This window comes from Cornus florida, unplaced genomic scaffold, assembly GCF_030987335.1.
Source record: "Cornus florida cultivar Cherokee Brave unplaced genomic scaffold, ASM3098733v1 CherokeeBrave_3.0.0_Hap2_Chr01, whole genome shotgun sequence".
NCBI classification, from domain to species: Eukaryota; Viridiplantae; Streptophyta; class Magnoliopsida; order Cornales; family Cornaceae; genus Cornus; species Cornus florida.
Window position 1 is genome coordinate 76,688,008 of NW_026775571.1, and position 15,304 is coordinate 76,703,311.

Consider the following 15,304-nt stretch of genomic DNA (forward strand, 5'->3'; position numbering starts at 1 on the left):
CATTTTTAACGTAATGTTTAGCATTACCTTATTGTCAATTGTGATAAAGTGCTTATCAGAAATTAATGTTTAATGGATGATATTGAGTCATTGACATCAATGTTCTGGCATTTTCTTGCCATTCTTTGTCTTGGAAAACAATTTATTTATTTTTAATGGGGTGACTTGGTCTGACCACTTGTAGTAACTTCTTTTGCCCTAATCTATGTTACCATGTAGCTTGAGTGGAGCCATTATCATATAGATTAGTGTCTTTTTGTGAGTATCAAGGTTCACTTAATTTGAATATTCTCTACGAGTTTACTAATTAATTCCTTGAATCCTATCTCCCTTTTAATTCCTCAATTGGATTGGACTCTCATTGTTCATGGGTGGCGGTCTAGTTATAAATTTACAATTATCAATATATATATATATAACTATATATATATATATATATATATATATATATATATATATAGTGGTGATCTCTTGTTCACTGAGATACAAGAAATGCTATTCACACCGTATATAGTAATCATTGGATATAATCGGTCATATATATATATATATATATATATATATATATATATATATATATATATTTGTTCTATAAAAATATGAGAAGAATTTGATAAGTTATAACCATTTTTGAAACATTCAAATTTAAGCGTATAATCTTGGCCTTCAAGATGCATTTATGGAAAAGATGTCGAATTAAATTGGTAAGATTTAATTTGATAGACATTTGATCCGAATTCTTGTTAGCTAAATGAATCCAAATCAATCACCGAATATAATATACAATATGCTTTTAGTCTTCGGGCCTGAGGCCAAAATTTTGAATGACACAAACCACAGTAAGTGATTTTAATATTCAACAAAATATAAATAAATCAATATATATATATAAACACTGCATGGTTCACTAAACTTTATAATCAACAATCATGTAATGAAACCCTTGCACCATTGTTATGATAAAAATCTACTATATAAATAAAAATCGAATGATTTATGCGTGAATTCTAATCGCATTCTCATAAATATTTCATTTTCATAAGTTATTCATTTTATATGTTGATTTTGAAATTTTTATGATCAGTTTTGACATTAATATGCATCGTTAAATTAATATATTTCTTTGGTGAAATTCATTATTTTATATATATGTTTATGTTTTAATATAATATCTTTTATAATAATATTATATGTAGAAGATATTCAAGCAAAATGTAATATATACAACATTTAGATTTCAGCTTTTGCATTTAACAAAGAATCTTAATGAATTCAGCTCTTAAAATTAATATAATATTAAATAAATTTACAGATTAATATATTCAATGCTTAAAATTCAGTATTTGAAATTTTCAGTTTTATCAAATAGTACGTTCATCTCTCTCTTCTTTAACTAATAGTAAATTAAAGATCTATTTTTTTTTTTCTCTCTCTCTCTCTCTTTCTCTTTAACAAATAGTAAATTAAAAATCTAATTTTTTTTATTTTTCTCAATCTTTGTTTGCCAATCTCCTTTGAAATTACCCCGTTTTTTTTTCCTTTAAAAACAGACCATAACAATCAAATATTTATTAATAAATTATTTCTCAGATTATTGAATTAGATAGAGATTCGAATCAGGGCCGAATATTGTAAACTGAATCTGGTCAGTTTACAGGTATAGTAATAAAGTGTTGTTTGACTGATTCCCACATTGCTTACACGTTTATCTCATTACATAGAAGAATAGCCTGACTCCTGTGAAAGGAGAAAATTTTACTTGCTCGCCTTGTAAATGGGAGCATTTGGACCGTTAATGTATTAGAGGTAAGGTAATAAATGGTTGGATGCGTCCAATGTACTCAAGCACAAAAAAATATTTCTCAAAAGAAGACACGGCCTAAATTTTTTTTTGGTGAAAATTATCTCTGTTCTCTCATCTCCCTTTTGCATTCAGTTTTACCTCTAACTTTTGAGTTCTGTTCCAGTGAATACAACTCTATTTTGTATCACTTTTCTAAATTTAAGGTCAGTAAGAAATCAGCAGCTTATTTTATCAATTTCTCTTTGGAACCATTAATTGTATGTTTATAACTGTTTTTCGGTATATATTTCATCTCTTTAGATAAAAAATTGTGCTTTTTGAAGAAATTTATGTGTATATATTAATATGGATGTATGGATCCCAATTGTAACTGAATCTGCATGTATTTTTCAACTGCCCTAAGATTTTAATCTATAAGCGAGACCCAAACAATGGGAATTTAAGATTCAGTTTTTAGGATGTTGACCTTTTAAATTCTCCATAATTTTGTAAATTGAGTTGACATAGGATCATTATGGCTAAAGTCTCGTGCAAGAGAGTTTGTCTTGGAATAAATGTTGATTTTGAGCTTATTCTTTTGTATCACCTATCTCTTGCTGATATATAAGGGCCTAGGGAGTAGCTAGATAATCATTTGATAGGAAAATAAACATAGATAAATGAAAGCGGAAGACCTCAAAGGGATTCCCTTCTTTGTTTGTCTGATTTGAGGGCGAAGATCTCGTTGAGTTCTTAATAATCATGATATATATTTTTTTCTTAGATATAGCCAAATGGAGCATATCTTTGGACCATCTTCTTTGGGTGGTTGATAATGAACTAGTAGAATTTGGTGCATCTGTATTGTGTTGACTGTATTGGTCTATATAGGGATCTCCAATAAGAGAATGCATCAATTCTTATTGAGAATACATGGACAATTCTCAACTAGAGCACCAGAAAACAACAGAAGAGATGTATCATATTCAATCAATAAAAAAAGCATCGTATAGAATTCAAGTTTAGATATAAAATGATATCCATAAATACTTCAAAGAAACATATGTCAAGCATATTTCTCATCATGATTAGCTTACACAAGATGGAAAATAATATAGAGTACATTAAAATTTTCTTACTGATCATGATTTCTTAAACACCAGAAGTAGGAATATCTTCCGGTGCTTATACACTATTATTCAAACTAGGATATGTAATATATGGAAAAAACAAAACCTTAACCACCATATTTACTTTGATAATAGATATTGGACATCTAACGATGATGATACACTACTATCTTGATAAAAACTCGTCGAAGTTGAACCAACATCCGAAGGCCTAGTGACGTCAGCTACACAAATTCGACCTCTTCATAGTTTTGTTGAATAGTGGATGCTCCATGTGGCATTCTAGTCGCTTCCAACTCTGTTGCAACTTCTTTCATTGTTGGCCTTTTCCTCCCATTCAAGTTCAAGCATCGTTTTGCAAGATTAGCAACTTGCATGATTTCTTCTTTCCCACCTTCTTTCACAACCCGAGCATCAAGAATATCAAACAGACGATTCTCTTTCATTGTCAATAGGAAAAATGTTGCTAAACTTTGACATTCTAAAGATATGGTAAATGAGATAGGTTTTTGCCCTGTTAAGAGCTCAACAAGAACTACTCCAAAGCTATAAACATCACTTTTCTCTGTAAACTGACTTGATTGGAAGTACTCAGGATCCAAGTATCCAAAGGTCCCTTGTACTTTTGTGGTCAAGTGAGTTTGATCAACTGCAAGTGATCTTGAAGTCCCAAAGTCGGACACTTTTGCTCTGTATTTATCATCCAACAATATGTTTGTGGACTTGATGTCTCGATGATAAATGGGTATGGAGGCAGCTGAGTATAGATAGGAAAGAGCTCCTCAACTTCTATAGCAATCTGAACACGAATGTCCCAGGATAAAGGGAACTCTTCATTTTGGTCATGGATATACTGGAAAAGAGTTCCATTAGGTATGAATTCGTAAACAAGCAAAGGTACTTCAGTCTCCAAACAACATCCATGTAGCTTGACTATATTTCTATGGATAATTTGTGATAAAATGACCACCTCATTAATAAATTGTTCAAGTTGGTCTATATCCACTATTTTGGACTTCTTAACCGCTACAATCTTACCATCTATTAACATGCCTTTGTAAACAGTACCATGGCCTCCTTGCCCTAGTATTCGATTCTCATTAAAGTAGTCAGTGGCTTTTTCCAACTCCTTTGAAGAGAAGAGCTTGGTTTTATCAACATTACCTTCACTTGAAGATAATTGTTGTTGTAGTAACAGACCCCCATTTCGTTTAAAGAATTTTTGCTGGAGCTTAATTTTCCTTCTTCTTTTCACCAGTTTAATCATCCACCATGTACCAATTAAAAATAGTATTCCGAGACCTATTCCAGTACCTGCAGAACTCAATATGAAAGAATCACCTTTTCAACCTAACAATTTTATGATTGAGTGAAAAAAATACTTGTATATCTGCTAATTTTTCCTACGTTCGTTCATATCCATTCTATTCCCATAAGAAAGACAAGTCCTTTCCCAGTATTCTAGTGTTTAAATAAAATTTAGCCAGTTGTATGGTTAGAGTCAATGGGACCATATCCTTGCTACATGGTAGTTTTTTTGTGAGCATAGAACTAGTTGGTTGAAATTGTCGACAGAAATTAGGAACCAACTCTACTGAATTAAATTAGCGATATTAAATTAAGCTTGACTTTGAATTGAAGCTATTGGTCCACAATTTTGATTCTAGGCTATTTGGTTACTTTTCGGAGCTACATAATTGCTACCATGTTTCCTATAGTAGTTGTACTATTATAAGGGATTCAAGGTTTGCAAAGTTGAATCCTATTTGTGTTAAAAAAATCATATTGACTGACTAAAATTTCTAGTTTTTTTTTTTTTTTTACTTCAGCTTGGTTCAAAATTTTGTTCCTTTTTATATGTCCTCAAACTAAATCGATCAATTGTATTGATTCTGATTAAGCACTAATCAATACCTCAACATATGTGCTTTGTTATCTGAGTGTGTGTTTACGTCGTGGTGGAAAGGACATACCTAGAATAATGATCACATTTCTGTTTTGCTTGGGTTCAATAACCTTGGGTACTTTATAGCAACTATATCGACCAATAGATAAGTACCCAGCTGGACAACGGCACTTGTAACTTCCAGGCGTATTCTCACAGATCTTTTCACAGTGATTGGTCTCCCTCCTCGCACATTCATCAATATCTGACATACAAAATCAAAAAATTAATAAGTTATTAACATATTTGTCTACGCAGCTGCACATGACTTCATACATAGTAGTAGAGACATACACAGAAAAATGACAATAGATTATAACTTGTGTACATATTGTTAAAATTAGGGTAAATTACACTTATTCCACGTGATTTTGTCGAATTACACGCTAATAGAGCATTTGGAGTTTATTTCTTTGACCTCCTTTAAGGTTTGGCGTGTGTGCTGAACAATCCCTCCCACCAATTAATTAGTTGTTAGGATCGTTAAAAATTATTTATATGATACCTAAATTACCCTTTTATTATGCAAGAAGACATTAATTTGTTGAGCAAGTAGAATAAATTGCACTTGATCTCCTATGGCTTAATTTGTCAAATTACATGCTAATAGAGCATCTGGAGTTTATTAATTATTACTTTGATCTCCTTTGAGGTTTGGTGTGTGCGCTCAACCACTCTTCTATCATTTGACTGTTAGAAATAGTTAAAAATATTTATATAGTACCTAAACTACCCTTATATTGTGCAAGAAGACATTAATTACCTTACAATTCTATGTAATCTACATCAATGCATATATATATATATATATATATATATATATATATATATATATATATAGACATACAAATTTATTATATTTAAATAAATTAATATTAATCTATTTCTCCCTTCAACTTGTTCTATTTTCCCGACCTACTTCTATTTGTGTACAACTTGTTCTAAAATCTAACATCTCCTTACCTATTTTTACCTCTCTAAAATCTACTCTCATCCACTTCTTTCTCTCTCTAACATCATTCATCATCACAATCCCTACATTCATCAAAACATCAGCAACATAATTTCCACTTCCACGTTCATGATCACCTTCACCATCTCGTGAAGAGTCAGAGTATCTTCTCCTGACTGCTGCATCTGAATTGCCTGTTGGTTCTCTCAAATTTCAGGGGAGGTCAGTGTAATTTATACTAAAATTTAATACAGACAAGTGGCTAGGTGTTTGCTGTTCTTGGTGACGAACTTTACCTTGGCATCCATGAAGCAAATACGGGTTTCCTTCATAACCTTGGTGACATTGGCATAGGCTAGAACGTCCGTAAGTTCGATTGAAACAGAAAGCATTAGTGCCGCATAATGAACTACTAGACTTGTAGCCAATGAATGAATGGCACATCTCATATGTACCCCAACGCAGCACAGCAGGGACCATGCACCTTCATTTCCCGCACGGCATAGGGATCGGTCAGGTTAGTGAACCAATCTTGGTCCACCATAAAGGCATGTTTGCACCCTTTATTATCATTGTTTGAATCTATGCTTCTGAAAGATGCATTGATAAAGTCTAGTGATGGAGGGTTTGTGGTTTGGCAGCAGTTGATGCCAAAGCATCTTTTATCTCTTGAAGTAACATTGCAGTTGGACACGTACCCTATGGCCATTCCCGATCGCCAGTCGTGGATTAAGGCGAGGTTGTCACAACCCATGGCCGTGAATCGGGTGTAGGTGTCTGAGAAGAAAAAAGGAGTAGGCATCCCTTGTTATCACAATATATTAGAAGTGATTACCTGGTTGTTGACGTGAACAATGCCTTCTGTTAATGAGATTTCAAGCAGCTCAAGGTTCATGCTAGTGATGAATGGTTTGGGTGGGGTGAAAGATTTGTTGCAGATTATCTCAAACGAGTAACGCGACTCATTAGCAACAAAACAATTGGCTCCAATACCCAATGGGCATGGAATGGTAATATTTCCGCATTTGTCTGGACAACCAGGCTTTGCTAGTGATGCTGCTAATGCCGATGATACTTGAGTTAGCCATAACAATAGTGCGATTTGCAGCACCAATTGAATAACCTTTCTCTCTCTGTTTTTGGAAGATTGGAGGGAAAGAAAGAAGAAGAAGAAGAAGACTACTATCTATTAGTCATTTAAGTAGGCTGGAATATTGATCATTGAGGTAATCACCAATTAAATAATCATTCTCTGTGGGTGTGCTTTTGGAAGAATGAAAAAGGAAGAAGACAAGACTACTATCTATTAGTCATTGACTCAATATTACTCAATGGTGGAGTCATTAAACCATTATTTCAAAGTTGGAGCCTACCATTATTTTGTATTTGCCTTCATTGCGGCAATTATCTAATATGTTTATAAATAAAAAAATGTTTCAAGACTCATGGGGCTATAGGCACAAGTAGGTATGGCAAAATATTTTGTCCCGTTGGGTATATCCTTCCACCCCACCCTGTTGGAATGATTATGAACATGGTTAAATGGTTATGGGGGCGAGAATGGGAGAGTAGCCGCAAGGCCTTTATAATTATATTATAAATTTATTTATTTATTGAATTTGTATTTTAGTACCCAAAAGCAAAAAATCTCCGTGTCTAACCATCCTTTCATTGCATATGGGTGTAATTTGGACGGATTGACCAAATCTAGCTCAACCTGATTTTTCACGAGTTTAGACAAATATTTTTACAATTCGAGTTGGGTTTAGACTTAAATATATAAGCTGAATTTAATTAGGATTGAACTCGGTTAATGTGAACAACCTCAATCCTAATTCTAGTTTTCTTTTTTATGTTCTATAATTTTAAATCTTAATTTATTGTATATTGAATTTGTTTATAATCTTTTTAAAAATTACATTAAGTTTTTAGATTTGTTTGGTCTTCATATCTACGTGTTATGTGTATATATATATATATATACACATATGAATAAGTCAAAATTTGTTTTTTGACCAACCTATTTACACTTTAGACGGGGAACATGGTGGCCCAAAACGACAATTGTGTGGGGTTGTTTCTTCAACACATGACACATCCAAAATGGATTTAAAGATGTGCAAATAATTCGCGTGGTATTCATTGTTTGAAAGGCAAAAGACAGTGCGTAAAAGACGTCCAAGTATAATGACCATTCATTAGTCGAATGCTATCGCCTCTTCTTCTTTAAAGAGAGGTGAGAAGCAATATGTGGAAGATGTGTGAATGTACTTTAATAAATTATTAATATTTTTGATTAGTTATTTATGTACAGTATAAATAAGTGGAGAAACTTATTTTCTTATTTGTTTTATAGATGGATTAATTAAAAAAATTAGATATGACAATTCACTATAATAAATTTGTGCAAGAATAATTTTTTAAAAATAATAATAAAAAAACGATATTCATTGCAGAAATTTAAGAAATTATTGCGGCCTAACATCTCCGTTGTGGCCTAACATCTCTATAAAAATTTCTCCCACAAGTCCTCTCTATTGTGACCTAACAACATCCAAAGTTTTCATTTAGGTAAAGTAGCTTTATAAAAGCCACAAAAGGAAAGTAATTTTATTAAAAGTACTTTTGCGAAAGCAGTCGGACCCAATATGTCTGATCCTTATCCGCTTGCTCACGCGTCGGGTCCTCACTCCTCAGTCTTGGTCTTCGGGTGCAGATTGATCTCGTTATTAATATTTATACTTTACACGTGGTAAAGTATAAATATTAATTTTTATTTTTTTTCAAAATATTTGGCCTTAGATGAGCTCAAGCAAGGGCGGATTTAAAAATGGACCCGTTAGGCTTGAGGCCACACCAAAAAAATGAAAAATAAAAATTTTTACGACAATTTTAGCCCAACCCCAAAAGACGAAGAAGTATTACTAGTATCCCATTGACAATTCTTTTATCTCCTTGAGCTCAAGGCAAAGTTTAAAATTTAAATCAATCATTGTATATGGTTTGAAACTTTGAATACCTACCCCCATCCTCATTAACACTTAAATTTTAATGATTTTGTTTTTAGCAACCAATAAATTATATATTTTATTCATTTAAAAATAAAAGTACTTTTTTAGAATATACTAGTAATGATTTGCTTAGTTTGTAATTTTTAGAATAGTTTTGTTTGGTTGAAAATCTGAAAATTATTTTCAGAATTACAAATCAAGCATGTCTTTGACATCTTTTTAGAAAGTAAGAGTCTGACTTTACTAGACCACGGGCCTATTGATAATTTAACTTTTTAATAGAATAATTTTTATTATTTTGTATTATATTAGTAGTGAATAAATTACCAAATTTATCTTTAGTGAATCCACATTTACGTAATTGTTTACTTTTTATAGGTGAAGTTTAAATTGGTAATATTGCAAAAAAAATAAAACATTTGACTATTTTTAAAAACGTAAACTTAAAATTATTAAATGTCAATATTGTACTTATTGAATACAAATACCCTTTTAACCTTAATAATAACGGTAAATTGTAAAAATACCAGATCTTTCTTGTGGATAAACTTGAGAGAGGTTGTCAAGTTCTTCTACGTCCAGAAGTGCAATAAATTCACCCTCCTTTTTAGAGGACCAAAATAATATTTTCGGTAAATTAGCTCCTTTAAAATCTTTGGAAAAATTTGTTAGCAGTCACTTATTTAAGAACAAATTAATTATACCAATACAAACAACATTAAACATAATCATTGACCAAACCCACATAATTGAAAACGTAGTAAATAAAATGTTGGAATTGAAAACATCATAAATATGAAATCTTTTTTAAAGAACAAATCTTATATAATATTCAAATTTTGATTAAATTGTTTTTTTTTTCGGTAAATAAATTTTGATTGAAAGTTTACAACCACCAAAATCACTCACACATAAAGGAACCAGCTTAATCAAGCTTCCTATTGGATTAAATCTGCAATTCTCTTTCTAGTTCAAACGAATTTGGATTAAATCTGCAATTTTCTTTCTAGTTCAAACGAATTTGCATTAAATCTGCAATTTTCTTTCTATCACTAGCTGTAAATAAATGGGTCAGTGTTATATAAACTTTATTCAATTTTTGGATTAAATCTGCAATTTGGATTGAAAGTTTAGACTTCTTAAAATTTTTATTTCCTTTATCAGTTAGATCCTAAAATTATTATTTTTATTTCCAAACATTTTTATTTCCTGGCAGTATTAGATAGTCGAGCCAATAAGAAGACCCCTATAATTATTATTTTCTTGCTTTATTAGACTTCTTAAAAATTTTATTTTCCTGTAAGGCCCTAAAATTACTACTTTCTTACTGTATATTATTATCGTTATTATTATTTATAATATATATCGGGTTAACAATATATTATAGATGTCTTTATTTTATTTTATTATTATACTCTTCGTAGCTAAAGAATTTGATTAATTCTAAAATTTTCATTTCACTTTCTATCAAAATTTACAATTCTATCCTAATCTAAATAATTTAAAAATAATACAATAGTGAAAAAATATATATATTATTCCTTAGATTTGTGTTGTCCTACTCTCAAACAGTTTCATTAAAATAATATTATTAATACATTAAGAGGTCACTTTTATAATTTTCGCTTAAGGTCTCAAATTATATTGAGCCGCCCCTGAGAGTGTAGATGATGTTAAAAGTTAATACAGACTAGTGGCTAGGTATTTGCTGCTCTTGGTAATCAAGTGATGAAGATATATATTCCAGTATTGTATAACTAAACTAACAATTGGCGGTGCAAATTTACTAATTAATTGCAGAACTTTTACCTTGGCATCCATGAGGCAGATATGGGTTCCCTTCATAGCCGCGGTCACATTGGCATAGAGAGCTTGAGCCTTGATTGGTATTGGAACTGCAGGAAGCATTCGTGCCGCATAATGAGGTATTAGACACTTGTGAGCTATGAGACACCCCAGGGAGGCATTTTTGATAACTAGTACCGCATAATGATCCGAATGATTTGCACATGTCATATGTACGCCAACTCAGCACAGCAGGGACCACCTCCATTTTCTGCACATCATAGGGGTCGGTCAGGTTAGTGAACCAATCTTGCTCCACCATAAAGGCATATTTGCACTCATTTCTGGGCCTGAGATTGTTTGAATCTATGCTTCTAAATGATGCATTGATATACTGCAGTGATGGAGGGATTGTGGTTTGGCAGCAGTTGATGCCATAGCAGCTTTTATCTCTTGAAGTAAAATTGCAGTTGGACACGCACCCTATGGCCATTCCTGCCCAGTCGATTAAGGCGAGGTTGTCACAACCCATGGCCGTGAATCGGTTGTTGGTGTCTGAGAAGGAAAAGGGAGTATCAGTCAAGTCCACAGCTTGATTATTAACCCTGTTACTACAATTAGAAGTGATCAACGGGTTGTTGACACGAACAGTGCCTTCTGTCAATGAGATTTCAAGCACCTCAAGGTTTATCCTACTGCTAGTGATGAATGGTTTGGGTGGGGTGAAAGATTTGTTGCAGATTATGTCAAACGAGTAATACGAGTCATTAGCAGAACAATTGGGTCCAATACCAAATGGGTATGGAATGGTAATATTTCCGCATTTGTCTGAACAACCAGGCTTTGCTAGTGATGCTGCTAATGATTCTGTTAGTGTTAGCCACAACAATATTGCGATTTGCAGCACCAATTGAATAGCCATTCTCTCTCTGTTTTTGGAAGATGGGAGGGAAAGAAAAAAAGAAGACAAATATCTATTAGTCATTTAAGTAGGCTGGATTGATCATTGAGGCAATCACCGATTAAATAATTGTTCTCTGTGGGTGTGCTTTTGGAAGAATGAAAAAGGAAGAAGACGAAGACCACTACCTATTAGTCAATGGTGGAGTCATTAAACCATTATTCCAAAGTTGGAGCCTACCATTACTTTGTATTTGCTTTGGATTGTTCATTGAGGCAATTATCTAATTTGTGCATTTATAAGAGGTTTTTTATAAATTAAAAAATAAAAATAAAAATAATGTTTCAAGCCTCATAGGGCTATAGGCATGAGTAGGTATGACAAAATATTATGTCCTGTTGGAATGATTATGAGCATGGTTAAATGGTTATGGGGCCAGAATGGGGGAGTAGCTACAAGGCCCCTTGGTAATTATATTATAAATTTATTTATTTATTTATTAAATTTGCATTTTAGTACCCAAAACTAAAAGCGAAAAATCTTCGTGTTTAACCCTCCTTTCATTTGCATATGGGTGCAATTTGGACGGATTGACCCAAATCTATCCTAAGCTCAACCTGATTTTTTACGAGTTTAGACAAATATTTCTACAATTTGTGTTAGGTTTGAACTTAAATATCTAAGCTGAATTTAATTAGGATTGAATTTGGGTTAATGTGAACAACCTAAACCCTAATTCTAGTTTTTTTTTTTTTTTTTTTTTTTTTTATGTTCTATAATTTTAAATCTTAATTTATTGTACATTGAATTTGTTTATAATCTTTGTTAAAAATTACATTAAGTTTTTAGATTTGTTTGGTCTTCGCATCTACTTGTTATATATATATATATATATATATGAATAATTCAAATTTTGTTTGTTGACCAACCTATTTACGCTTTAGACGGAAAAATAGTGGCCCAAATCGACAATTGTGTGGGGGTTGTTTCTTCAACACATGACACATCCAAAATGTGAAAGAATCAGTTTTTTAAAATAATAATAATTAAAAACAGTATTCATTGAAGAAGTTTGAGAAATTATTAGGACCTAACATCTGTATCGTGAGTCACAAAAGTAAAGTATTCATTAAGGTAAAGTAGCTTTATAAAAGCTATAAGAGCCATAAAGCAGCAACCAGCTTAATCAAGCTTCCTATTGGATTAAATCTGCAATTCTCTTTCTAGTTCAAACGAAATTGGATTAAATCTGCAATTTTCTTTCTATCACTAGCTGTAAATAAATGGGTCAGTGTTATATCAATTTTATTCAATTTTTGCTTTCGAATTAAATATTGATTGATTAGAATTAATGGTCCAGTACTATATAAAAATTAAATATTGATTGATTAGAACTAAAGGTTAAGTAGCTTTATAAAAGCCACAAAAGTAAAGTAATTTTATTTAAAGTAAGTTTACTAAAGCAGTTGGACCCAATATGTCGGATCCTTATCCTCTTGCTCATACGTCTTGGTCTTCGGGTGCAGATTGATCTCGTTATTAATATTTAAACTTTACATGTGGTAAGGTATAAATATTATTTTTCTTTTTAAAAATATTAATTTTCTTTAGATAAGCTCCAAGGCAAAGTATAAATATATTCTGTTTTAGATGAGCTCAAGTAATGACAGATTTAAGGGTCGGTTCAAATGGACTTGAGCCCACACTAAATAAATAAATAAAATATACGGCAATTTTAGTCCAACCCCAAAAAATGAAGAAATATTACAAGTATACAATTCTTGGATCTCCCTTGAGCTCAAGCCAAAGTTTAAAATTTAAATAAATCATTGTAGATGGTTTGAAACTTTGAATACACCTTGTATGCATGTATCACGGGTGATGTGCCCTAAAGTAAAGTAAAAAAGGGTCCTTAGTTTGTTTTGTTTTTGTTGTTTGCATTATTGGATGGAGATTGTAGATACCATAAAAAGATTTGTAAATATAGAAAATGTTTTGAAAATCAGTATTATTTGAATGGGTATAAATAAATGAGTCTATAGGAAGTGGAAGATTATTTTTTCACCGACAGGAAAGGATATATTTATATATATATATATATATATATATAAACATAAGTTTTGGATAACACAATCTTTAAGAAACAACCACACAAGTTTTGGATAACACAATCTCTGAGAAATTATTATTCGAAGCTTATGATTGTTATGCATAGAATGTAATGACCACCAAATTCATCAAAATAATACTCCCTACTATCAAAATCGAAGTAGTTTTCTTAAATTTTTAAACCAGAATTTTAATGTAAGTTTTTTAAATAAAAAAAAAAAAAAAAATTGTGAATTGCATACAACCTTCCTGACTTGTAACAATATTTCTTAAGCCTCCCTCTTAATTTTTTTTTTTTTTTTTTTTTGAGATTGCAGATTTTATTTTTTAACATTTTTGTCCACTCACCAATTGAATCTCTTGAAGGAGAGAGCCGCAGAAGAGCACAACTTCTTCACAATATTAGCAAGAACTTCCTTTTTTTTTATTTTTTATTTTTAACTACTACAATTAAAAAACGTGATTATTGGTGCATTTTTTTTCTTCCTCTTAACCTTGTGCTTTTAAACTGGTATAACATTATTGGTCTTTTACGAAAAAAAAAAAAAAAAAAAAACATTATTGGTCTATTATTATTAAAAATAATACTAATACTTAATCCTAGATTCACCATTTATGTCAGCTCGGACACAGAATATGTGTTGTGCCATAAATAATAAAAGAACCGTAATTGAACCATAATTAATGTGGTTTAAAAAAAAAAAAAAGAAAAAAAAACCGTAATTAATGAATGATTCAATGAACAGAAATTCTTTCATGAAACTCAAGCTCTAATTAAGTTATCAAATGGCCGAAAACTGAACTCAGCTAGTATACTTAAAAATTAGTAATGGGTCATTATTTGCCTAATATAATCCTTAAAAATTTTAATAAAATCTTTAAAAACCTATCGAATTATACTGTAAAAAGATGTGTATAACATGATTCGTCCAACCATCTTGTTCGCAACGAATTTGAGTTAAACACCAACTTAACGGGGAGGTTCTATTTAATGAAAAGGAAAATGAAACTAATACGACTCAAACCCAAGACGTACCAATTTCACAAGCCATGAATTTAACCCACTGGACCACAACAAGCTCATTGTAGCTATTATTATTAGTAATTTGTAATAAATTTTACTTAACCCATGAACCTGGGTTTGGACTCTGAAGCACGATAGCAACTTTTATTTAACCAATGGCTTCATCCCATGGTTGCAACTTATTTTATATAGAGCTGAAAAAAGTTTGTATAGAACCAAAAAAAAAAAAAATTAAGTTTCAAAGCCTGAAGCAAGAAGTCTTTATTAATGTACATTTTCCAAAAGCAAAGAAGACAACTTTAACAAAAGCTGGTAGCCTGGTACAAAAATTAAATGGAGGTACATGATTTAAACTATGTGGAAGTTGGAACTAAGTTTGTGAAGTAATATATGAATGTGTTATATTGTGTCTATTAAGTCTTTGTCAAAATGATTTCTGTTAACGAAAATTTTATGCTAGCCGAGAGCTATAGTGAGTCATATCGAGTGCTATATGTTATAAGCAATGAAGGAAGGATAAAACAAAGAAGTAATATTAAGAAGGCAATCGATTCTCCACAAAGTTGTATGATTTATTTTTGTATTACTTTTTAATTTGTTATATATATATATATATATATATATATATATATTTTATGTTGTACTTTTTATGTATATAATTGTT

General features: G+C 31.3%; 1 pseudogene; it reads right to left on the bottom strand.

Annotated features, from left to right (window-relative positions):
- Positions 1 to 2,791: 2,791 nt before the first annotated feature.
- Positions 2,792 to 11,811, bottom strand: LOC132301762 (wall-associated receptor kinase-like 8; annotated as a pseudogene).
- Positions 11,812 to 15,304: the final 3,493 nt, after the last annotated feature.